Here is an 8,392-nt window from a genome sequence, read left to right as displayed (position 1 = left end):
TGGGTTTTGCCCCGTCAATCTATCTTGGAGTATTTTAGGAAGCTGTTGTAGCAGCATTGAAGTACCACTTGTTTAGTGCAGTCGGGATGAGTTCCCTTGGAAGTTCCCTATTGATCTGCAGAAGAAAAAGAGCCTCATCAGCAGTGGGGATAGCATTGCCAGCAGCAATGCTGGGCTGCCTGGGAGGCGGAGGCAGCTGGCTGCTGAGCCCCCCGAAGCAGGGGAGCTGCGATGCTGGCTCCCCACTCCTGTAGGATGCATGTACATCAGAGAGGACCTGGGCAAAGGGCAAGACAGATTTGCAAGAGGCACTGCTGAGCTCTGAGTCTTTTCATGTAGCTGTTTATAGCTCAGGGAGGAGATGAGCCATGACTGCCTCAGTATGGATGCACCAGGGTCTCCAAGTCCTGCCCTGCAGTTTACCCTCAGGCATGCAATTGCACCTCTCTGGTGGCTGCAAAGTCTACTGTTGTTCCAATTCACAATGACAGTCAAGTGACAATGGCTTTTACCTACTACTGAGTGACACAAGAAAGAGTGACCTAGAATTAAAGCACTTCATATCTCCTTCTGTCTAACGACCCGACGTCTGGTGCTGTTCTGTTCCTCAGCGTAGTTGAGCAATGCAGGCAAAACCCAGCCAAGCTGCAGGTTCGGCTGGTTCATCTGTTGGAGGCTGTGAGACTTGTGCAATGTGCGATGAGCTTCACAGGGTCTACTCCTGTCTTTGCCTGCCAACCTAAAAGAGGTTCAGGAGCGGCTGTGTGCACGCCTTGAATTTTTGTCATGTCTTGATTTCAGCATGTTGTCACTTCTGTGATGTCAGGCCATGGTGTGTCATCCCTGATGCCATGGCATTATTTGCTGACATCTAAGGAAATAAGATGGAAGCAGGCTTTCAGCTGTCAGTGCTGCTTAATATTTGCACTATGGTCATGTCTAGACAGCTGAAGTGAGACAGGGCTCTTCAATGATGGCAGCACAGCAAAAACAAGGTAAGAAGTAGACCATTTTCTGAAGAGCTTTAAGCTGAACATGAAAGACAAGGTATTGGAGGAAGGAAATGTCGTGCCTGCTTTTTCTGATGGCAGCCTGGGCCACGGAGAAAACATGTCACTTATCAGGATCACAGAAGCACTCAGCAGGGGAGTGGGACAGACCCTGCTCTGTCTGATCCTACTTCCACGCTTCATTAAATCTGTTCATCCCTGTTTCGCAGTAAAAGAAGAGGCCGTACCAAAAAAGGGACTCCAGCACCGCACTTCGCCCTCTAAACCTTTAAGAGTAGTCTGCTGTCTAGGCAAGGCACACAGGGCTGAATATTTCCTCTGTTTTTTCCTCTATTGATAATGATGGGCAACGCAGGGTAAGTCGCTGCCAAAGATCAAGTGTGTTTTGTGACATGCAATCCAATTTGCCCACCTCCTGCTGCTAGCCGGAGCCATGCTGTTGTAGCTACTTCACGCAAGACAGGAAAGTTGCTTGTGAAGCTCCTTTCAAGGGACATTGCTTCCAAACCAAACCCAGCATGTAGGTTATGGAAGGTCATTCTCTGAAACCAGTGATGGGTGAACAGGTTTGTGCAAAGTAAACACAGCCCCAAACCTCTCCTCTTGCTCAGACTGCGTTTCACCCCAGCAGCAACCACCTCTTTGCCAAGGCGGTTCTGACCTTTATCTGCAGGCTTGGCAAAATTGTATTCAGAAGTTTGTATTCAAAGTCTGTTATTATCTGATTTCTTGTAGGATTTTTTTTGGGTGGGTGGGAAGGGCCTATCTCTCCATCGTGTTAGCTCCATCGTGTTCACTTAACAGGTTTGATAAAGTCTTGTTAAAAACCAGCAGCGTGGTAGGGAAGAGGCTAGATATCATCTAACTCCAGATCTTATCATGGCTTTTCATTCCTCATCAATTCCTGTGATTCAGACAAATGTCTTTTTTGCTAATCCAAACCAAATGATCCTAGAAGACTCTCAGCTGACATCCTAAATAACTCCATTACTCAGGAACAGCATGGCTGTAGTTCCCCAAAATCAATGTGCCTCTGCCCCAATGGTACTAAAAGGGCTTAATTCTACCTTCATGCGTTTCCAAGTCTCCTTACTAAAAGCACTGCAATAGATCTCTGGAGACAACAATGAAGGTTATATTAATGACGATAAAAAAGTTTAAATGGGGTTGCCTGATGCTTTTGGGATCCATCACTAGCTTCCCTCGACACATTACTTTCTGTTTTGTGAGTAGGAGTTAGTAAAGCAGTTGAACAAATTAAACAAAGCAACAGGTTAAACACAGCAGCAAGTTCCCAGATTGAGTAAAGAGTTTGCTGTGACTTGAGAAATCCTTTTATACAACTGGAACCTTCTGGGAAAAATGGAGGTCCTTAATGAAGAAAATGAGGCCTGCCAGCAGTATAGTTGGGCTGCTATTTTCTTTCAGAGCAGATTACAGATAAGAACCAACAGACAACAAGCAAAATTGATTTCTGTAGCAATTAAACCTACTCACCTTTGAGGAGTTTATTACAATCTCAGAAAAGAGAAGCTAAATGCTTAGAAGAATTGCAGAAGATGCAACAGTACTGTGCACCACCGCTAAGCAATTTTGTCAGCTCCTTTGAGTTTCATAGTAGGATGAGGAGATGATGTAGCTGAATATGTGGCAGAGCTGGAGGGGCTAATTGAATGTTGTTTGATTAGCAACCTCCTGAGGGATCTGCTGGGAGACAGATGGAATTTCATCATTATGAGTGCCGTAAACCATTGCTGATTGCTGGTGTAGGAGAACTTCACCTGGCCCAGAACAGTGCTGTCAGCAGCAGCAAAGGAGGAAACTGTGAAAGGCTGAAAAGACAGGTATTGAGAAACACCAGAAACACCTGAGCTGACCAACTATAAAATGGAAAAACTGCAATGAGATTTTTTTTCTACTGTGAAAGAGCAGCTTGTTTTGTAGCAAAATTTGATTATGAAGTAGCCCAGGGTCATATATGTTTCATGATGGGATGTGCAGACAAAAAAAAGCCATGAGAGCTCTCAAAAACAACCTCTGAAATCCACTATTTCATCCAGAGGCAAAAGAAGGGGGGAGAGGGGGTGGGGGGTGTTGGTGTGTGGGGGTGTGTGTGTGGGTGTGTGTGTCTGTCTGCCTCTCTGTCTGATTTCGATGAGGTAGAAGATGCAAGCAATATATGCTTCCTAAAGGGCAATGATGGACTTTATGGCATAAATGTAGAGTTAAACTCCTGTCAGCTTCCACAGAAGCACATAGGACACCCATCAATGAATATCTGTAATGAAGGGCATAAGGGGACTGAACCCAGTGCTGAGTGGCACATTGATATGTGTGCTTGTCTTGGAGAACTCCTTTGGTGACAGTCTCTCGGTTGGTTTCTCTCAAACACAAATACAGAGGTAAAAATCTGTATTAGTCCTAGATACCTAAGCCAAAACCAAAACTTGTCAGACAGAGATTGTTTGCAAGAATTAGAAGGGAAATGTCGAACTAAACCCCATTAGATATACTACTTTTCTGTGAAAATACACGTAGGCATTTATAAAGGGTTAGGACATTTAGAAGGGAGAATAATGTGGATTTATGCAGAGGATGGGCTCATGCCGAAATAGATGCTAGTAGGGTTAGCTCCTCATGCCCTTGGAGCCAGGATTGAGGAGGGGTGGTGAAGGACAGTATCATTCATGGCTGCTTGTTTCTGCCTGGATTGCGCTTTGAGTCCCTGTATTTGAAGCAGAAAAAAACAGTTTCTTCTGCAGCAATTGTGCACGAAGCCACAGTGAATCAAGTCTCCAGAGAAGACAAGCATCCCGTCCCTCGGACATGGAATGTCAGGGCAGGACCAGGTGGGGCTCGAGAGCTTAATGCAGTGGGTGCATAGCAGCGGTCTCTGCAGCCAGGGGTAGGTGAGCATGGGGAGGGTCTGATTACCAGGAGAGCAAAACAGGCAATGAGAAGCCTTGGATGGAGATCATTGAAGAGCTAAGGAATCATCACTGAAATGGAGCCTGTGTTTTACAGTGAAAACATATGATGCCCTCAAGTGCAAGAGAATGTATTTCAGTCACTGGGGGTGGCAGAACTTCACGACCAAGTATCTGCTTTCCTGTGAAACCAGAAGTGTTGTAACATCAGAAGTGTAGTACCTGGGGTACCCGGTCGGCATGAAAAGGGTTTACTCTATGGCTGTTCACTTGTAGCCTTTAAACAGGCCAGCCACCTGGGAGGCAACTAGTTTATGAAATGTACTTAAGTTGGTTAAAAATTATTGCCATAATCCCAAATATTTGAATTCCTATAGAGTCATCACATGAAAACTAAACCGGAGGTGACTTGGTACCAGTGGGAAAAGGCAGAGAGGATTATGAGAAATCTAAAAAGCTATAAGGTCGTGGGACGTGCTTTCCATTTTGACCCTGGCAGAGATCATCAGTGCCGCATCCTGTGGCATTTTGGTATGTAACGTGAAGGCTGTTGGAAGGTGGACAGATGGCTTCATCTTCAGGTCAGTGACTAGGGCAGAAAAGACTAAACTAGTTGATGAAAGAAAGGCAAGTTGTTGTTCTGGGAATAAAACATCTCCACCAGTGCCCAGATGGAAGTACTTTATTTTTCTGGTGGATCATAGCCTACTTAAAGGATTCTTCCATGGAAACAAAAGCAGGCTGACCAGTGCACCCAGCCAGCTGCTTTGCTGGGATTTATCCCTTTCCATGTGGGAAACGGTCTGTAGAGTGAAGGCTAACGTAGACGTCCTCTGCCTGGCAATGGCCGGTACTGCAGAGACTGAAAAAAACAAGAAGACATCTCCTTCCCCAGCAAAGGGAAGGGGTAGCTTGGATGTAACACTTGCTGTATGCACAATACATGCTATTTGTACACTCAGAGGCCAAGAACTATATCAAATTCAGGGCATTTTTTGCCCAAAATGAATGTGGACATTCTGAAGGCTTTCTGAGCCAGGATGGACTGAAAAATGCTCAAGCATTTTAATATAATCCAGCTTCAAATGGTGTATTGGAGAGCTGTTAGAAAGGGGGTGTGAAGCAGATGATTAATGGGAGCTGGAAAAAGATCTGGATAGATTTCTTTTGAACTACACCTCAAATTACAATGGGTGCGAGCCTGGCCTAGCTGTTGATGAGCAGAAAGATAACACTCATTTGGCCTTAATCTATCCTGTCCCGGGTGAAGAAATAAAGCTAGTCTCTTAAATATAAACCACTGGCTTTCATGCAAAGGATGAGCACTGTGTAAAGACCATCCACATAAAAATGCCAGCAGCTGACAGTCTACATTATCTCTGAGTATTGCCTCAAAGTAATGGGACTCTCTCCATTTAGCGGGACTCTTTCTGTTTAAACTGAAGTTGCCAGGGGAGGGAAACCTCAATCCTTCCCACTCCTACCAGTTTGATGCCAGTACAGCAATAGATGCCCACAGTCTGGACAGGGATCACAGGTGAGCAGGATAAAGGAATTCCAGCCACTCTAGCCAGTAAGTCAGCTTAATTGGAGCCCAATTTAAACGTCTCTATGCACATAGCATGGGAGTTAGAGACATGTGCACGCTTGCAGGTTTGTGATCTTATTGGCATCACAGAGACCCGGTGGGATGCCTCTTATGACCGGAGTGTTGGAACGGAAAGGTACAGGCTCTTTAGGAAGGACAAGCAGGGGAGATGAGGAAGGGGTGTCACCTTCTATATCAATGACTAGCTGGAGTGCATGGAGCCTCTACTTAGGGTTGGACGAGGAGCCAACTGAGAGCTTATGTGTCAGGATTAAAGGGAGAGCAGGGACAGGTGATCTGTTGAAGTGCAACAAGTACAAGATCCTACACCTGGCCAAGCACAAATACAGGCTGGGTGGAGAATGGATTGAGAGCAGCCCTGAGGAGAAAGACTTGGGAGTGTTGATGGATGAGAAGCTCAACGTGGTCTGGCAATGTGCACTTGCAGCCCAGAAAGCCAATAGAATCCTGGGCTGCATCAAAAGAAGTGTGTCCAGCAGGTTGAGGGAGGGGATTCTCCCCCTCCACTCGGCTCTCCTGAGACCCCACCTGCAATGCTGTGTTCAGCTCTGGGCCCCCCAACATAAGAAGGACATGGACCTGCTGGCGCTAGTCCAGAGGAGGGCCATGAGGATGGACTGGAGCCCCTTTCCTATGGAGGCAGGCTGAAAGACTTGGGGTTGTTCAGCCTGGAGAAGAGAAGGGTCCGGGGAGACCCTATTGCAGCCTCCCAGTACCTAAAGGGGCCAACAAGAAAGCTGGAGAGGGGCTTTCTACAAGAGCATGTAGCGATAGGACAAAGGGGAATGGCTTTAAACTGAAAGAAGGGAGATTTATATTAGATACTAGGAAGAATTCTTATTGTGAGGGTGGTGAGACACTGGCACATGTTGCCCAGAGCAGCTGTGTGTGCCCCATCCCTGGCAGTGCCCAAGGCCAGGCTGATGGGGCTTGGAGCAACCTAGTCTAGCAGCAGGTGTCCCTGCCCATGGCAGGGGGGCGGAACTAGATGGTCTTTAAGGTCTCTTCCAACCCAAATGATTCTATGATTCTGATTCTAAGTGGTGGCTGAGGCTTAAGATCATATCAAGACAGTGCATCTACTGGATGATGTCTAAATATTGGAGCTTGGGCCCCTCTTGCATGCAGGAGACAAGTCCAGGAGATGTGTGTGTCTGCTGCTTGGGCCCAAGATAGAGGCACTTTCTTGATTCCTTGGCTCGACAAAGGGGATACTTCTGCCATGTGAAGAGGGGATGTGAATGCTATGGAGAAGAGGTATGAAATAGGTGACATGAAAGAGCCTCTGATTTTTAAGATAATGCATATGAGCTCTAATTAACAATTGTGGGGTTTAATGCAATGGAGGCATACAATAAAGATATCACAGAAGTGTCAATATGTTATCCAGGGCATTATGGTATGCAACACCCTGTCATCTGGGGCATTATGGTATGCAACACCCTCATTTTCTGTTTTCTGCAGCTCTGTGATAAATAAGGCAGCAGGTTCCCACCTGCAGTGCTGTCAGCAGAATGTTTGGTTTTCTTCAACCAAACTTTCTCTTTGCTCAAGGGACTATTCCCACCCCCACCCCCCCTTGGTTGAAGCCTTGAGGAATCTGGAGCCTTCTTCAGTAAACTAATTCCTTGGATGTATGAAGGTATTTTCTTTTACTCCCTTTTCTTTGTTTCAAGGACAGCAAATGAGAAAGGTTAGCCCAAAAGCTGGGCTCATCTGGAAGACTTTTGTCTGCTCCCTGGAGGCACATCAGTCGGTGCAGCAGCCCTGGGGAAATGTTTGCGATTGCGTGGGTGCCAGATACATGCCATAACCTGGTCAGCCCTAGTTTTGAGCCTGCCAGTGCTGTTGGGGGAAGATATAAGGACCCATGCAGGGAAGCTGAGCAAATCTGCTGCTGGAGGTGGGGAGCTAAGTGGAGTTTTCTCTTGCTTCCATCCCCACATCCACACCAGCTCCTACCACTGGGCAGAGAGGTCAGGAAGAAGACCATGCAATGGAAGAGATTGAGAGCAAACTCACATTGAGCTGGTCTGTGTTTTCACTAGCAATAGAGAAATTCCCAGCCCTGCCAGTTGCTCAGCTGTGAGCATGCAGAAAGGAGTGTGCTGCGCACGGGCAGGGGCAGCGTGGGACCGCAGCCTCCTCGCCAGCACCTTTTAAAATCGAGCGCAGAAGAGTGTGGTTTGTCTTAGCAGCTGCTTTTTGGAGTTGTCTCTTGCTGTCATTTTTGGGGAGGGACGGGGGCAGGGAAATCGGGTTGGGTGGCAGATGGTGTTAAACAGGAAGGGAGGCAGTGTTTGTTTGCAAACACGGCGAGGTGTCGTTCCATTATTGCCCGGCACTTTTGACAAAATCAGTGTGGGAGCTTTCTGCCAGCTACCGCAGCCCCGCAACGCTGCGCAGCAGATGAATCAACGCCAACTAGGGAGCAGGTCCCTGCCCCAAAAGTCCTCCCTGGGAGTGCGATGAGCAGGAGCAAACGTGGCAGAGATTTGCTGCCAGGCATGAACAAGGACAGCGCTGCTTCGTATTTCAAGGCTAGTGCAGGGTGCCGGCGGTGTGCCTTCAGCCAGCCTGCGCCTCTAGCTGCTTGTTTCTCCCCTTACCATCCTCGGAGATGGTGTAATATCTGCAGGGAGAGAGAAATGCCGCCCACTGACGTGCTGGGAGGCAGAAAGTTTGTGTCTCGCTATGCCCACGCGGCGGGTTTCAGGCGTTTGGGACGAGTGCTCAGCTCCTGCATTTCACCCCATCCTCATTACAGGGAGCAGGACCATGGGGGGCATGTCACAGCCCTTCAGTGGTGGCACAAAAGGGGCAGCACTCTTGGCCATGGCCATGGC

Source organism: Falco rusticolus, chromosome 4 (genome assembly GCF_015220075.1).
Source record: "Falco rusticolus isolate bFalRus1 chromosome 4, bFalRus1.pri, whole genome shotgun sequence".
NCBI lineage: Eukaryota > Metazoa > Chordata > Aves > Falconiformes > Falconidae > Falco > Falco rusticolus.
This window is presented reverse-complemented; position numbering follows the sequence as displayed.